Source organism: Chiloscyllium plagiosum, chromosome 32 (genome assembly GCF_004010195.1).
Source record: "Chiloscyllium plagiosum isolate BGI_BamShark_2017 chromosome 32, ASM401019v2, whole genome shotgun sequence".
NCBI classification, from domain to species: Eukaryota; Metazoa; Chordata; class Chondrichthyes; order Orectolobiformes; family Hemiscylliidae; genus Chiloscyllium; species Chiloscyllium plagiosum.
This window is the reverse complement of record NC_057741.1, coordinates 15,819,681-15,833,607: the sequence shown is the minus strand read 5'-3', so window position 1 is coordinate 15,833,607 and position 13,927 is coordinate 15,819,681.

Here is a 13,927-nt window from a genome sequence, read left to right as displayed (position 1 = left end):
AAACATTCTATCCTGCTGCTTATCTTGCCATTTACCTCCATACTCCCTGTTGCTTTCACTTTCCCTTCCCCCCAACTCAGAAGTTTAAAGTCCTACTGACCACCCTATTTATCCTCTTCGCTAGGACATTGGTACCTGATCGGTTCAGGTGGAGACCGTCCCAACGGTACAGATCCCCCCTGTTCCAGAACTGATGCCAATGCCCCATGAAGTGGAATCCCTCTTTCCCACACCAATCCCTTAGCCATGTGTTTACTTGCCTAATTTTCTTGTCCCTATGCCAATTGGCACGTGGCTCGGGCAGTAATCCGGAGATTATGACCCTTGAGGACCTGTGCTTCAATTTCCTGCCTAGTGCTTTGTAATGCCCAAACAGGTCCTCCACCCTAGTCTTGCCTATGTTGTTGGTACCAACGTGGACCACAACAACTGGATCCTCCCCCTCCCGCTCCAATATCCTTTCAAGACGGTCGGAGATGTCTCGCACCCTGGCACCGGGCAGGCAACACACCATGCGAGACTCCCGATCCGGCTTGCAAAGGATACTATCTGTCCCCCTAATTATAGAATCCCCTATAACCACTACTTGTTTGAATATATTTTTGATACTTTGTACTTTAGCATAGTGGAACAAGAAAAATCATATTAACACTTTTTGCCATTGATATTTGGCTGACTGAGAAAATGTCTAGTTGAGGACCAGGATCTAAAACACCATAATCTTAGTGTTGGCCAGTGGGCCCAGTGATCCCCACACTCCTATACACTTTGGCGATTTGGGTGATCCACTGCAGGTGTTGCGAGAAAATACTGAATAAATACCATCTTATTCCTTTGCAAGATCCTCTAAATCTTAAAAAAAAGCCATTCAACAGCAATGTCCTCCCCCAAGTCTAGATTAGAGTGGTGCTGGAAAAGCACAGCACCAGCAGGTCAGGCAGCATCCGAGGAGCAGGAAAATCGATGTTTCGGGCAAAAGCCCTTCATCAGGAATCGCTTTTCCAGCACCACTCTAATCTAGACTCTGGTTTCTAGCATCTGCAGTCCTTGTTTTTACCTATGTCCTCCCCCAAGCCAACTTGCCAAGCATCAATCACAACCAACCAAGACATTATCTGACATCATATTCCTGAAGTAGTTGCTCTATTTTAAACTTGGTCACAAGAAATTTGCACAAGGACAGTGGAAATGCTTTAGAGATATCCTCATATCTTCTTGAAGAGGTCAAACAGGCCAACCAACTCATTCATGATCTCGAGGAACAGATAAAGAAGGAAATCATACACTCATTTCTATATATTTGCAAATTTAATAAACTAGAGTCAGTCGAAATAAATGACTTGTATGTATGGGCAGATAAAGATATCAGGAATCTGAAATAAAACAGAAATATTCGTTAGATCTGGCAGCATATGTGGAGAGACAAATACAGCAAATGTTCCAGATCAATTTGATTCTGGCCTGTGGTGACTTCAACAGGCACAGTATTGATTTTCACTTGTGCGCCAATGACAATCAGCTCTATTTCACCTCCCAGCTCTCTCAACTCCTCTAATTATTCAATTATCCATCTGATTATCTGACATCCAGTAATGGATAGGCTGGAATTTCTTCCAAGATGCTGTGAAGATTGGAGCCATTATTTTTGGTCCCCCTTCCAATCTCCATTCTTTAGCTTCCAACTTCTGGAAATAGAACAATTTATTTCCAACTTTAATGTCACATTTGATCCTGAGCTAAGCTTTCAAATTCATATCATTATTAAGGTGGACTATTTCCCCTCCTGTAAATCACCTGACTTCCCTTGGTTCAGCTCATTGATTGTTGAAATCTTCATTCCTGCTTTTATCACCTTTAGTTTCAAACGTTAAAAACACTCCTGGATACCTGTATCCTCTCTCTGTATGTGTGAAGTAATCTAAAGCACTGCTGTTCATACCTCAACTCTCAGAAGTCCCATTTGTTCATGACTGTTGTGCTTACTGACTTACTTTGGATCACAGACAAACAGCATCTTGACTTTTAAAGTGCTCATTCTTATTTTAATATTCCTCCATGGCTTTGCCTCTCTCTATCTCCATAAACATCTCCAATTCCATAGTGTTCCAAGAAAGTTGGATTCATCTAATTTTGGTTTCTTCTTCTCTTTAATATTCCCAATTTGAATTGTTCCCTTCCACGCTGTGCATTCACTTATGTCTGCTCCACGTTTTGCAATACTTTCTCTACACTTTTCCACTTGTCTATCTCGTTCCTTTCCTTGCAAGCACTCCTTAAAATTTATGTCTTTGACCATGAGCTTTGGTCATCTGATCTAATATCTTACATGGTTTGATGAACAGAAATGTTAATTGTTTCTCTCTCCACATATGCTCTCAGAACTGTTCAGTATTTTGAACAGTTTTATGCACGTGGTGTCAGATGTCTGGGATGATCAGATTACATTCACTCCTTTCTCCAAATCATTCAGCCATTTTTGAAAGTGTCAGAATTTGAAGGGGTCTTTAGCAATGGTTATTTTGCTTCATTTTGAGTTGTTAATATGAATGTATATGCAAACATTTAACAAGTCATTAATTTGTAGCTTGCCTGGATATGGGGAGGTGATTGATAAGCGAGTTATTGTGTATTTGTTTCTTTTTGAGGGATGATAGTTAGCTTACTGACCAGCGGAACTACATTTAAGATAAATATATTGGTCAATAAGCATCAACATGATATATCAAGCTAAATTATCTGTCCAGCTAGCATTTTGTTTCTGTTATATGTTTTGACAGTAAAACAGTTATGCATGCACAGCAATAGAAATGTTGAAATTTGTTGTTCCCAGTTTAATTATTATCTGATGTGGAGGTGGAGTGCTCATAGTCCCCTGTTGATTGATAATTTGCATCAGTGTAATTGAGTTGTAGAGCTAAAGATCTGTCTGTCTCCACAGTTTATGATGTTCTTTGTAAGACTTGAATACTTGAAGACTTTGCTGCTGCCGGGCTGAATTGAATTTTTGCAGTTTCTCTATTTTCTCCTTTCTGCTACTCTGGCACATAATACATAACTCTAATGAAATTGCAGAACCATACATGAGTGTTGCTTGAAGGAATAATATGATTATAATGTTTTAAGCAATTTACACCACCAGATGACAGATGTGTAAACCAATGCAATAGTTGACTCCCGCATACAAAGCCATGACATATCAACTCATTTTTATTTAATATACACATTTTGTATGTGTGTATATATCTATGCACAAAAATACACACTTCTTGATATCCTGTAGTTTTATATTGGTAAGTATTTTTAAAATATAAAGAATCATTTAATTCTGCTCTTAAGCCCTTTCAAGAAGTGAGACCATGCCCACAGACTTCTGATTCAATTATTTTTCCTGTCCTATTAGATACTGTACATCAAAAGCAACCATGTCTAGTAAATAATTTTTTATAAGGAGTTGACTTCAATGGGTGCTGATTTGGAGTAAGAGGTGAATATACTCTGACCATCCCAGACATCCAACAGCTGCAGAGTGAAACACACAACTGGAGAAAAATGCTGGAAACTTGTCACCTCGGATTATGATCCTTTGGAGAATACAATTATCCCAGCAACTGCATGAAAGGGGTATATTAGCCACACTTGTCAGGAGGTGTTTCCTAAACTAGATTTTGAGATGGACTGACGAGGGATACAGGATATATCTGTACTTCCTGCCACATCCCAGTAAGGATTAAATGCTGAAAATATTGGAGGATTGAAATATCAACAGCTTACCAGTGATAGTTTGGTGTCCAGTGTAAAACGCATTTGGTTTTCATTTCATCAATTGCAAAGATCCAGATCATGAGGCTTTGAGGAATCAGCTATGTGTTGGGTTCTACATGTCTGTGAAAATAGCAGCATCACTGGAGGGGACAGGCTATTCCTGTTTCTCTCCCCTCCACTTTCTTTCATGGGATGTGGGTGTCATTGGCAAAGTCAGAATTTGGTGCTGATCCTTAATTTGCTTGTGAACTGGGTGGCTTGCTAAACCCTTCAAATGAACAGCCAACAACACTGTTGTGGATTTAGAGTCACATATAGGCTAGACTAGGCAACAGCAGCACAGATTTCATTACAACAATCATTGGTAAGTCCATGGTCACCATTACTGAAGCTAATTCTCATTTCCTGATTTTATTCGCTGAATTTAAATTCTGCTATGGTGGGATTTGAATCCATGTTCTCTTAGGGCTTTTCTATTATTAATCCAGTGATATGACCACTACACCACTGTCTTCCCCATAATATTTTGGCAAAATTCAGTAGTAGATCCCTAAGTTAGGAACAGGTGCAATTGATAAGAGTTACAACATGTACAATAAAAATCAATGCTCAGAGTATATTTGAGAATATTAAGTTAAGCATCGATAAGTTGCAGAAAAAATGAACATCCCCTCGGCAAAAATACAGAAGCGAAACGAATTTCAGAAAAAATGTAGATGACGTTGGTTCGGCCACTTTTGGAATGTTGCGTGCAATTCTGGCCTCATTCCTATTGCAAAAATGTTGTGAAACTTGAAAGGGTTCAGAAAAGATTTACAAGGGTGTTGCCAGGGGCAGAGGGTTTGAGCAATAGGGAGAGGCTGAATATGGATGGGTATATGGATAGGAAGGGTTTAGAGGGATATGGGCCATATGCTGGCAAATAAGACTAGATTAATTTAGGATATCTGGTTGACATGGACGAGTTGGACCAAAGGGTTTGTTTTTGTGGATGTTGTTAGTGAGGGACAGGGACTCTTAAAATGTTTAAGTAGTTGATTTTATTGGGAAATGAAAAGAGCAAAGCTTTTTTTTGCAGGGGGGTGGAGACTTCCCCCAAATTGGATGGAGCCAATAAAAACAAAAATGCCACTTTGAATCCATTTTTTTTAAATGGGGGAAGGGCAAGAGAGGTTTATCACTGTTTTAAAGACTTTAATGAGACTTTTGTTTGTCCCAGCTTTAAATACAGCAGCTAAAGGAGGACTTTGCATGGAGTAGGTGAGTGCTTTCACAGGACCTTGTGAGCCCTGAGTATATACCTTTTTATCTCCAGTTCAACAAGGAGATTCCTTCGCATTGTCTGATCTGAGCTCATGCATGTCCAGTTCCTGATATGATCCTACCATATTGTCCATGGGCTATGTGAGGGCTCTGGTGGTAGTGACCAGGTTCAGGCCCAATCTGTTTCAGAGGTGTTTTCAAACTCCCCTGGCCTGAGGCTGCATTGATTCCAAAAGCATCCTTCTGCAAAGTCAGCTTGAATACGTCTTTTTTAACGAGGACGCCCTTTGCTATCATTTCCACTCCTTCCTACCCCTCAGCTCCCCCCAGCCCCACCGGCATCAGGAAACAGAGGTGACCTGTGCCTTTGGCCTTGTTGTAACAGAGGAGACAGTAGGGCTGATGATGGGGAAGGGGAAACTGATTTTAACAAATACCATGAGCACCCAGGGATCTTCTCTCTGCACAACCCTCTCAGAATCTTCCATGTCCCATCTATAGACCTTGTCCTGATCTCTGCCTGTAGCATCTGTGTCTGGTTACTGGTGAAGATCTATCTGTCTGACAGCCACCCCTTCTGTCTGACTGCACCTTTCAAAAATGGTAAGCAGTTCCGATTGTTTCAAGTTTCCAGACAGCGTATCTGTACTTGCTTCCTTTTCCCCATTTACACAACACCCAGGCTAGATGGATCATTGATTGTCATTGATTTAGAGTCATAGAGTCATGGAGATGTACAGCATGGAAACAGACCCTTCGGTCCAACCTGTCCTTTTCGACCAGATATTCCAACCCAATCTAGTCCCACCTGCCAGCACCCGGCCCACATCCTCCAAACCCTTCCAATTCATATACCCATCCAAATGCCTTTTAAATGTTGCAATTGTACCAGCCTCCACCACTTCCTTTGGCAGCTCATTCCATACACGTACCACCCTCTGTGTGAAAAAGTTGCCTCTTAGGTCTTTTTTATATCTTTCCCCTCTCTCCCCTATGCCCTCTAGTTCTGGACTCCCTGACCCCAGGGAAAAGACTTTGTCTATTTATCCTATCCATGCCCCTCATAATTTTGTAAACATCTATAAGGTCACCCCTCAGCGTCTGACGCTCCAGGGAAAACAGCCCCAGCCTGTTCAGCCTGTCCCTATAGCTCAAGTCCTCGAACCCTGGCAACATCCTTGTAAATCTTTTCTGAACCCTTTCAAGTTTCACAACATTTTTCCGATAGGAAGGAGAGCAGAATTGCATGCAATATTCCAACAGTGGCCTAAGCAATGTCCTGTACAGCTGCAACATGACCTCCCAACTCCTGTACTCAATGCTCTGACCAATAAAAGAAAACATACCAAAGGCCTTCTTCACTATCCTATCTACCTGCAATTCTACTTTCAAGGAGCTATGAACCTGCACTCAAAGGTGTCTTTATTCAGCAACACTCTCTAGGACCTTACCATTAAGTATAGAAGTCCTGCTAAGATTTGCTTTCCAAAAATGCAGCATTATGAAGTTATGCACTCGAGCAGTAGCAAATTATTATTTTTTTTAATGACTTGGGTTCTGAAAACTCATCCTTGGCAAACACCTTTAGCATATTGAATTAGATTTTTTTCTGTGCCAAAAATCTTGGCAATGTCATTGAGGCCCAGAGTGGGAGCCAAGAGGTTGCACCAGTTAAACTGCAACTGATAATAAATAATTATAACTGAAAGAACTGTGGATGCTGTAAATCAGAAACAAACAGAGAAATTGCTGGAAAATCTCAGCAGGTCTGGCAGCATCTGTGAAGATAAGTCAGAGTTAACGTTTCAGGTCAAGTGACCCTTCCTCAGAAGGGTCAGCGATTAGATTAGATTCCCTACAGTATGGAAACAACAGGTCCACACTGACCCTCTGAAGAGTAACTCACCTCGAGCCATTCCCCTGCCCTATAGTTCCCGCTGACTAATGCACCTAACACTATGGGCAATTTAGCACGTCCAATTCATTTGATCTGCACATCTTTGGATTGTGGGAGGAAACCCACACAGACATGGGGTAAGTGTGCAAACTCCACACAGATAGTCACCTGAGGCGGGAATCAAATCCAGGTCTCTGGCGCTGAGAGGCAATAGTACTAGCCATCGAGATGCCGAAAAGAAAGGGTCACTGGACCTGAAACATTAACTCTGACTTCTCTCCACAGATGCTGCCACACATACTGAGCTTTTCTAGCAATTTCTGTTTTTGTTTCATAAATAATTACCCCTGGTTTTGTACCAACTTCCTCAATTATAATCTATGGTCAAGAAGTGAAAACGGATCCTACAGAATCCTGCTCTGATTCTAGCCCAACCCAGAAACAGTAACTGAACTAAGAATGTTCCTTATATAATTGTCCTCTTATTAATAATTTATGAAGGTACTCATAGAGGCAGCTTCACCAAGCAACACAGAAAGGGCTTCGTTTAAATAGCTGTTTCCCAATCACTTAAAACAAAAACAGTTTTGCCATTAAGGTTTCTGCTGCTTATGTACGCTCAACACAAATACAAGCAACCAAGGGATAAGCATTGTATTTTTACATGTGCAGGCAGGATGATTGAGTAATTGGCACATTATATTAGAGCTTCAAAAAAAAATCCTGTCAGGAGTCTAAAGTTCTTGGCTATTGTTTCTTCATACTGTCATTCTTAGTTACACCTCAAACACATGCTGTTAGTTAACAATAACAGATTCTATCTATTATTATCTACAATATTCTTGGTCTCGTATTACCAAGGAATATTTACAGTATGCCGAGATGGGGAAAATATTGGCCCAAATCTTCCAATTTGACTTGGGGTTCCTATTTCCAGACCAGATCAGACAAAATGTTGCCTAATCAAACTCTCAGGAATTTTCAGGCCAGACGTCTGGTACAGGATTCATTCCAACAGATGCAGTCGTAAAAGAAATAGAGTGAATCTTTGCAGTTTAATTACATCAGCTACCACATTCCAATAATTGAATACAGTTTAAAGTTCCCAAAGTTTCAATGACAGCTACAGATAGAAGGTGGGTGGATGCACAGAGGATTGGGTCCCCTGTGAGGGCAGCACAGTAATGAGGTGAGGGAGTGGCTCGGGTCAGGAAGAGATATAATTCCTGCTGTTCTCACAATAGGGACCCCAAGCTCGAAGAGGTCTGTGTACACTTCCAAGGTCTTCCTGATCTGGCAAGAATCACACAATAAGAGTGTGAAGGTTGGGAAGACATGAGAAAATTGGTTTTCCAGCAGAAAAACTAAGCTCAGCACTTTGTGATTCTCACTTTCCTTGGGAAATGAAAATTGACCCAAACTGGACTCCCTCTGATAAGAGAATCTAGGACGAGAAACAGCATGGGCAAATGGGGCAAACAAACAATGATGAGACTATTGTCTTTTATCAACCCACATCATTTTTGCCCTTAGAAGCCTTATGGCTTATGTGGGCATCAAGTAAGCAATGTGTTCCCATTCTCCCCTCCCAAAAGTACCCTCCCCTTCTTCCTCATTTCAAGGTGCAATGCCATGCAAGGTCACAGGCCTGCATTAGGATGTGACATAAATTACTCAGTTGGCAACCTTGAATTCAACTCATCTGTCCAATTCTGACAGTAGAGGAAAATTGACGCCATAAAGTATAATGGCAATGGAAATCTTGCAATAAAGCATTGGAAAGAACAAGCACCTGGGGTTTACCAGATATTTTAAACTAGAAATATAAGATTCATTAACCAATAAATCTGCTCCAAGAGGAAAGAAGCTTTGTTCATGAATAAGTTAAGTTTTGTTAAGATTGTTTTCAGATTTCAAAAACATGCTGCTTAACTTGACAATAATAGTATTTGGAGAGATATGGACCGGGTGCTGGCAGGTGGACTAGATTGAGTTGGGATAACTGGTCAGCATGGATGGGTTGAACCGAAGGGTCTGTTTCCGTGCTGTATATCTCTATGACTCCATGACTCTATGACTATGATAACTGGAGTCCTTTCATTTCAAAGATGGAAATGTGTTGCTGGAAAAGCTGCTAGATGCTTTTCCAGCAACACATTTCCATCTCTGATCTCCAGCATCTGCAGACCTCACTTTCTCCTCCTTTCATTTCAACCCTGTGTTATGATATACAGATTAAATTGAAAGAGTCCCATTTACTGAAATAGTAACTAAAAGCAAGCATTAGTGTGCAATTTGACAGTACTCTTTTCGCATGTTCTGGTGCAATTATTGTCTTTTTAAGTCAAATTAAACATAATACTTTATGCAATTCATTGGCTTCCACTAAGACATGATCAAACTTTTATCTTTATCTCTGCTTTCAGTGTATTTTATTGCCCTTGATTAATTATGTTATACTAAATGGGTTTTAATTACTTTAATTATTTTGTTTTGGCAAAATTTGTCATTTGATTATACTGTAAAACAAAAGAAAAAATCTCTGGTGCTAAGGTAATCCTATTTTCAATGTACTGTAATTGAGTGCAAATTCATTGGAATAAGATAAGCCATCAACTAAATGAAAAATATTTTAAACAGATCTCACAAGAAAACAACAGCAATATATAAAATATCATTTTGGAGTGTGATAAAGGGTTGGGGATAGGAATTATCGTTCAAAGACTAGTGTAGTTTTCAAAATCATTGGGAATTCATAAATGGCTACCCCGAAGGAGCAAATCTAGACAGATTGTGGAAGTGGTTAAATTTACTGAACAATTTTAACCTTTTTCAACTGGTGAATCTGGTACGGTCACTTTACCTACCTGTTGATGCTCCAAGTAAATTATTGCTCCTCCTGACTTTTAACAACCCTCCTGAACTTTCAGAAAAGACACTTGCCTGAACCCAGCACCATATTAAGCCTGGAGATTGTAGTTCAGTGATGAGATCCGGCCTTGGCAGCAATCTTAATGCTGACTTGAGGAGAAGTAGCTGCATCTTTCTGGCCAAGTGTGTTTTATAACAATAGAAGGCATTATACGAATATGTGTTCCTGCCATTGTTATCATCTTGTGTGAACCACAAGTGGGGGATTTAAACTTAGATAGAGCAGATCGATAGGGTGATTGCCAAAAGGAACTGAAGGTGAGTATAGTGAGGTCTAATTTTAACAACTGAGCTTGATTTGCATGCCTAAAAGGGAACTGATATTTTGTATTGTATAAAGTAATTTTGAACTTTCATTAGCTTCACTCCACCTGATGTAAAACTTTGGCTGGAGAATAAAGCAATCATGAGGGGCCCTCTTATGATACAGCAGTAGCAGCTATACCTCTGAGCCAGCAGACCCAGGTTCAAGTCTCATCTGCTCCAGAGGTGTATAATAACATCTCTGAACAGGTTCATTAGAAAAGCAGGTAAATAAAAAGAAAATGTTAAAGCAGTCTTGCTTGAGATCCTGAAGAAGAGAGACCAATCACCACTAACTCCTGATAAGCATAATTGCAACTAGCTAGTTAAAATAGTTTCCTAATTGACACTACCATGGTACCACATGAGCCACTAACTAACAACATAATCCTAATTTTATCTATTGCTATCATGCACTGATTGCACTCTTTTTTATTTAAGACAAGTACCTCTGCAGACTCTAGTGGTTTATCCTGGACCACTGATAATTAAACAGGTACTTAGACTCAGGGTAGGGCTCTTATTGCACTGTGGTGATGTCCCTACCTCTGATCCAAGAGGCCTGGGATGCAAGTCCCAGTTGCTCAGGAGGTATGCAATAACATCCCTAAACAGGTTGATTAGGAATTATCTAGAATTGTGGATTCACCACAGGGGCTAGGGTATACCATAATCTCTGGTAACTGATGTTAAAATATCCATTGACTTTATTACAATGCCTGACCAGCTACTGACAAAGCTGTTTTTAATCTTTATTTAAAGAGTAGAATGGAGGAACAGTGAAGTTAATCCAACCACAGCCACCAGTAGTTTATGATCAAAGCTCAAATCAACATTTTGCTGTCGAGTTGGAACAATGTTTGGACTGCAGGAGATCACATCATAACATTGAAGGAAGTCTTGTGATGGACATGGTTTGGAAGAGTGGGATTAGGGACGGTCACGCATCTCTACTCGGATACAATTTTAAATGTTCTTTTTACAGGATCTGGAGTGGCTCTTCCGAACCTCTTGGCCTCACAATCTGAGAAATGAAGGATTACCTTAAATTATCTCCTGTGATTGTGGATTGTCTCTTCAATCTTTCCAACCGACGTGCTCCTGTGTCTCATGGTAAGAGATGTTGATTGGACTTAACCCTTTATTTTGCATTGTAAATTGCTGGATGTTTAATTTGACAATGGCGCAACTATGTCAACACTGCATCTGACACATGATTACTGCTGTTCCCAATGGTCATCTGTGAACTGATTAGAGAAAAAGAAGGAAACCATATGCATGAGTCAAATTAGACACAGAAAGAGAAATTATAGTGAGGAAAAGAAAACAAGAGGGAGCTGTACTAATGGTTGAATTATCTTCAAACCCTGTCTGCATGGTAAGCATATTCAACAAGCTGACTGTCAGCTTAAAACCTCAACTATGAAATTGCAGATCAATAAACAGACTTCATCAACTCATAAAGGTGTAAAGATGAGATTACAACATTTTTATAATTTTCATGAATATCTTTTGTGAAGATCAGTTCTAAAACATTAGAGAAATGCATACATAGTGTGCATATAGTACTCCAAGGTAATCACTTTACTGATGCAGTTAGTGACTATTCTGAGAAATAATAATACAGAGGAACCTCGATTATACAGCAATCGATTGTCCGAATATCGGATTATTAAGCAAGATCGCAAAGTCCAAATGCTCCGCTAAACTATGTTATCTGGCATTCGATTATCCGGAATTCGATTAACTGAACGAAATATGCCCTGCCCGGGTCCATCGGATAATCAAGGCTCCTCTGTATTGAATGCTACATTTTTCTTTAATCTGCCCTAGGTGCTTTCAAAACAAAAATCACTCCTGTATGGAGCTCAATGATCAGTCATGATTATGTTAAATGACGGAACAGCTCAAGAGGTTGAATGGCCTATTGCTGCTCCTATCTTCTGTGTTTCAGTTCACACTGGTATAAACTCCTTTGTAAACGCTTTGGGCAGAATTTCTGAGATTGGTAATTGGAGATTGCAATCCACACTTTCTTCCATATGAAAAGAGGGATCCAGCATCTCCCATCCTGCCAGCATCTCTCTTTGATGCTAGGCTTTGAGTAGAGGATACTACAGGCAGCAGGAGCTCCCACTGACAATGGTACTGACAGTCAATGGAGATGGAATTTCCATCTCTGGGCTCCTTAGTCCTGGGAAAAACTTGTCACTGAAGAAGGGCTCATGCCCGAAACATCGATTCTCCTGCGCCTTGGATGCTGCCTGACCTGCTGCGCTTTTCCAGCAACACATTTTCAGCTCTGATCTCCAGCACCTGCAGTCCTCACTTTCTCCTAAAAGACTTGCCGCTGGCCAAGTAAGAGTCTGCAGGGCACATAATTGAGGCAGGGTATTCCTTAATGGATTTGGGTGACAGGTAAGACCACCACCAACATTAGATTCCTCGCTATGATTCTATGTGGCACATAACACTGACACGGCAAATGGGTTTTAAAAGATAAACTTCTAGGGCAATTCAATGCCTTCTGCAGTGAGACTCCCCAAGTTAGTTGTTCGCTTTTACGTGTCTCCATGATGTGTCATGACAAGACCATGTCAGAACCATAAATCAATGCATTAGCAGTGTTCTGACAATACAATTACTGGGCCTAAATGACTGCAGTGGAATTAATTCCTATTAATGGCATAAATTAAGTAATCAGTTCAATGAGAAGACTCTCAAAACAAGGTTGCAATATTTTTGGACCTTTGCCAGGTTAATGGCAGAGCAACTTGATCAGCAGTTTGTGGTGAACTGGGTCTTGGGGAGCATCTCTCCTTCAGCACAAATTGCATGGATTTTTGCAAACAAATAAGGACGAGCAATTAATTCATCATTATTTTCCCAGCAATTTCTGAACTGGTAGCTAAATTGTTTTTAAAGTATACAATCCTTCATGCGTAGCTTGTCAGCGTAGATTATGTGTCATAAATACACTTTAGGTCAAAATGCTTTAGTCTCTTGTATCTACTCTGATTACCATTCTTCAATACCCATTAAACCAAGTTTTCTTCCAGCCTTACCTAAGCAAAAGACACAGCGGGCTGAATCTTACACTTGCTATTGGTTATGTGTGAGCTGTATCGCGGTTTGAGGAATTTCTCTCATAAGCCTAATGAGTTTTCTTCAGTATTTTATCAAATTCACCTCATTGACTACCTACCCTGCCCCTTATGGCATCCCTCATGCCTGAATCGAGCCCTATCTTGCCACACAGCATTCTGGAATAACTTGCCAATCACTGGATATCCTGGAATTCACCAACACCCTTTTCCTAGCACCATCTTTAAAAGCCGATTGTGCATTATGTGCAAGTACTCACTCCGAGCAGCACTGTGCAGTTGTTAATTTGGCTCGGACATAGCAGGTGGGCAGTTTAGTACTCTACTTCATGCCAGGGACCTGAAGGTCCTCTTGGATGGGGTGTTGTAAAGTCTTCCTCTTCTATGGGACCAGCAGTGGAGGCATTGACACCAGATTATGCCAGCCTTGTCCATGTTTGCCATCCTGATTACAGCAGTCTCCACTGTGTGGAGGAATACCCATCACTGTTGGAAGATGATCAATATCCTTTAATACTTTCCCAACATTACGGCCACCATCTTCTCTCCAACATGCACACTCTCTTTGCTACTGTACTCACTTCTCACCAACCCTCACGTTCTACCACTGCCATTTTTGCCTACAGCATCTTCCTTCACTCACTGTAACCCAGCCCAAACCCTGATA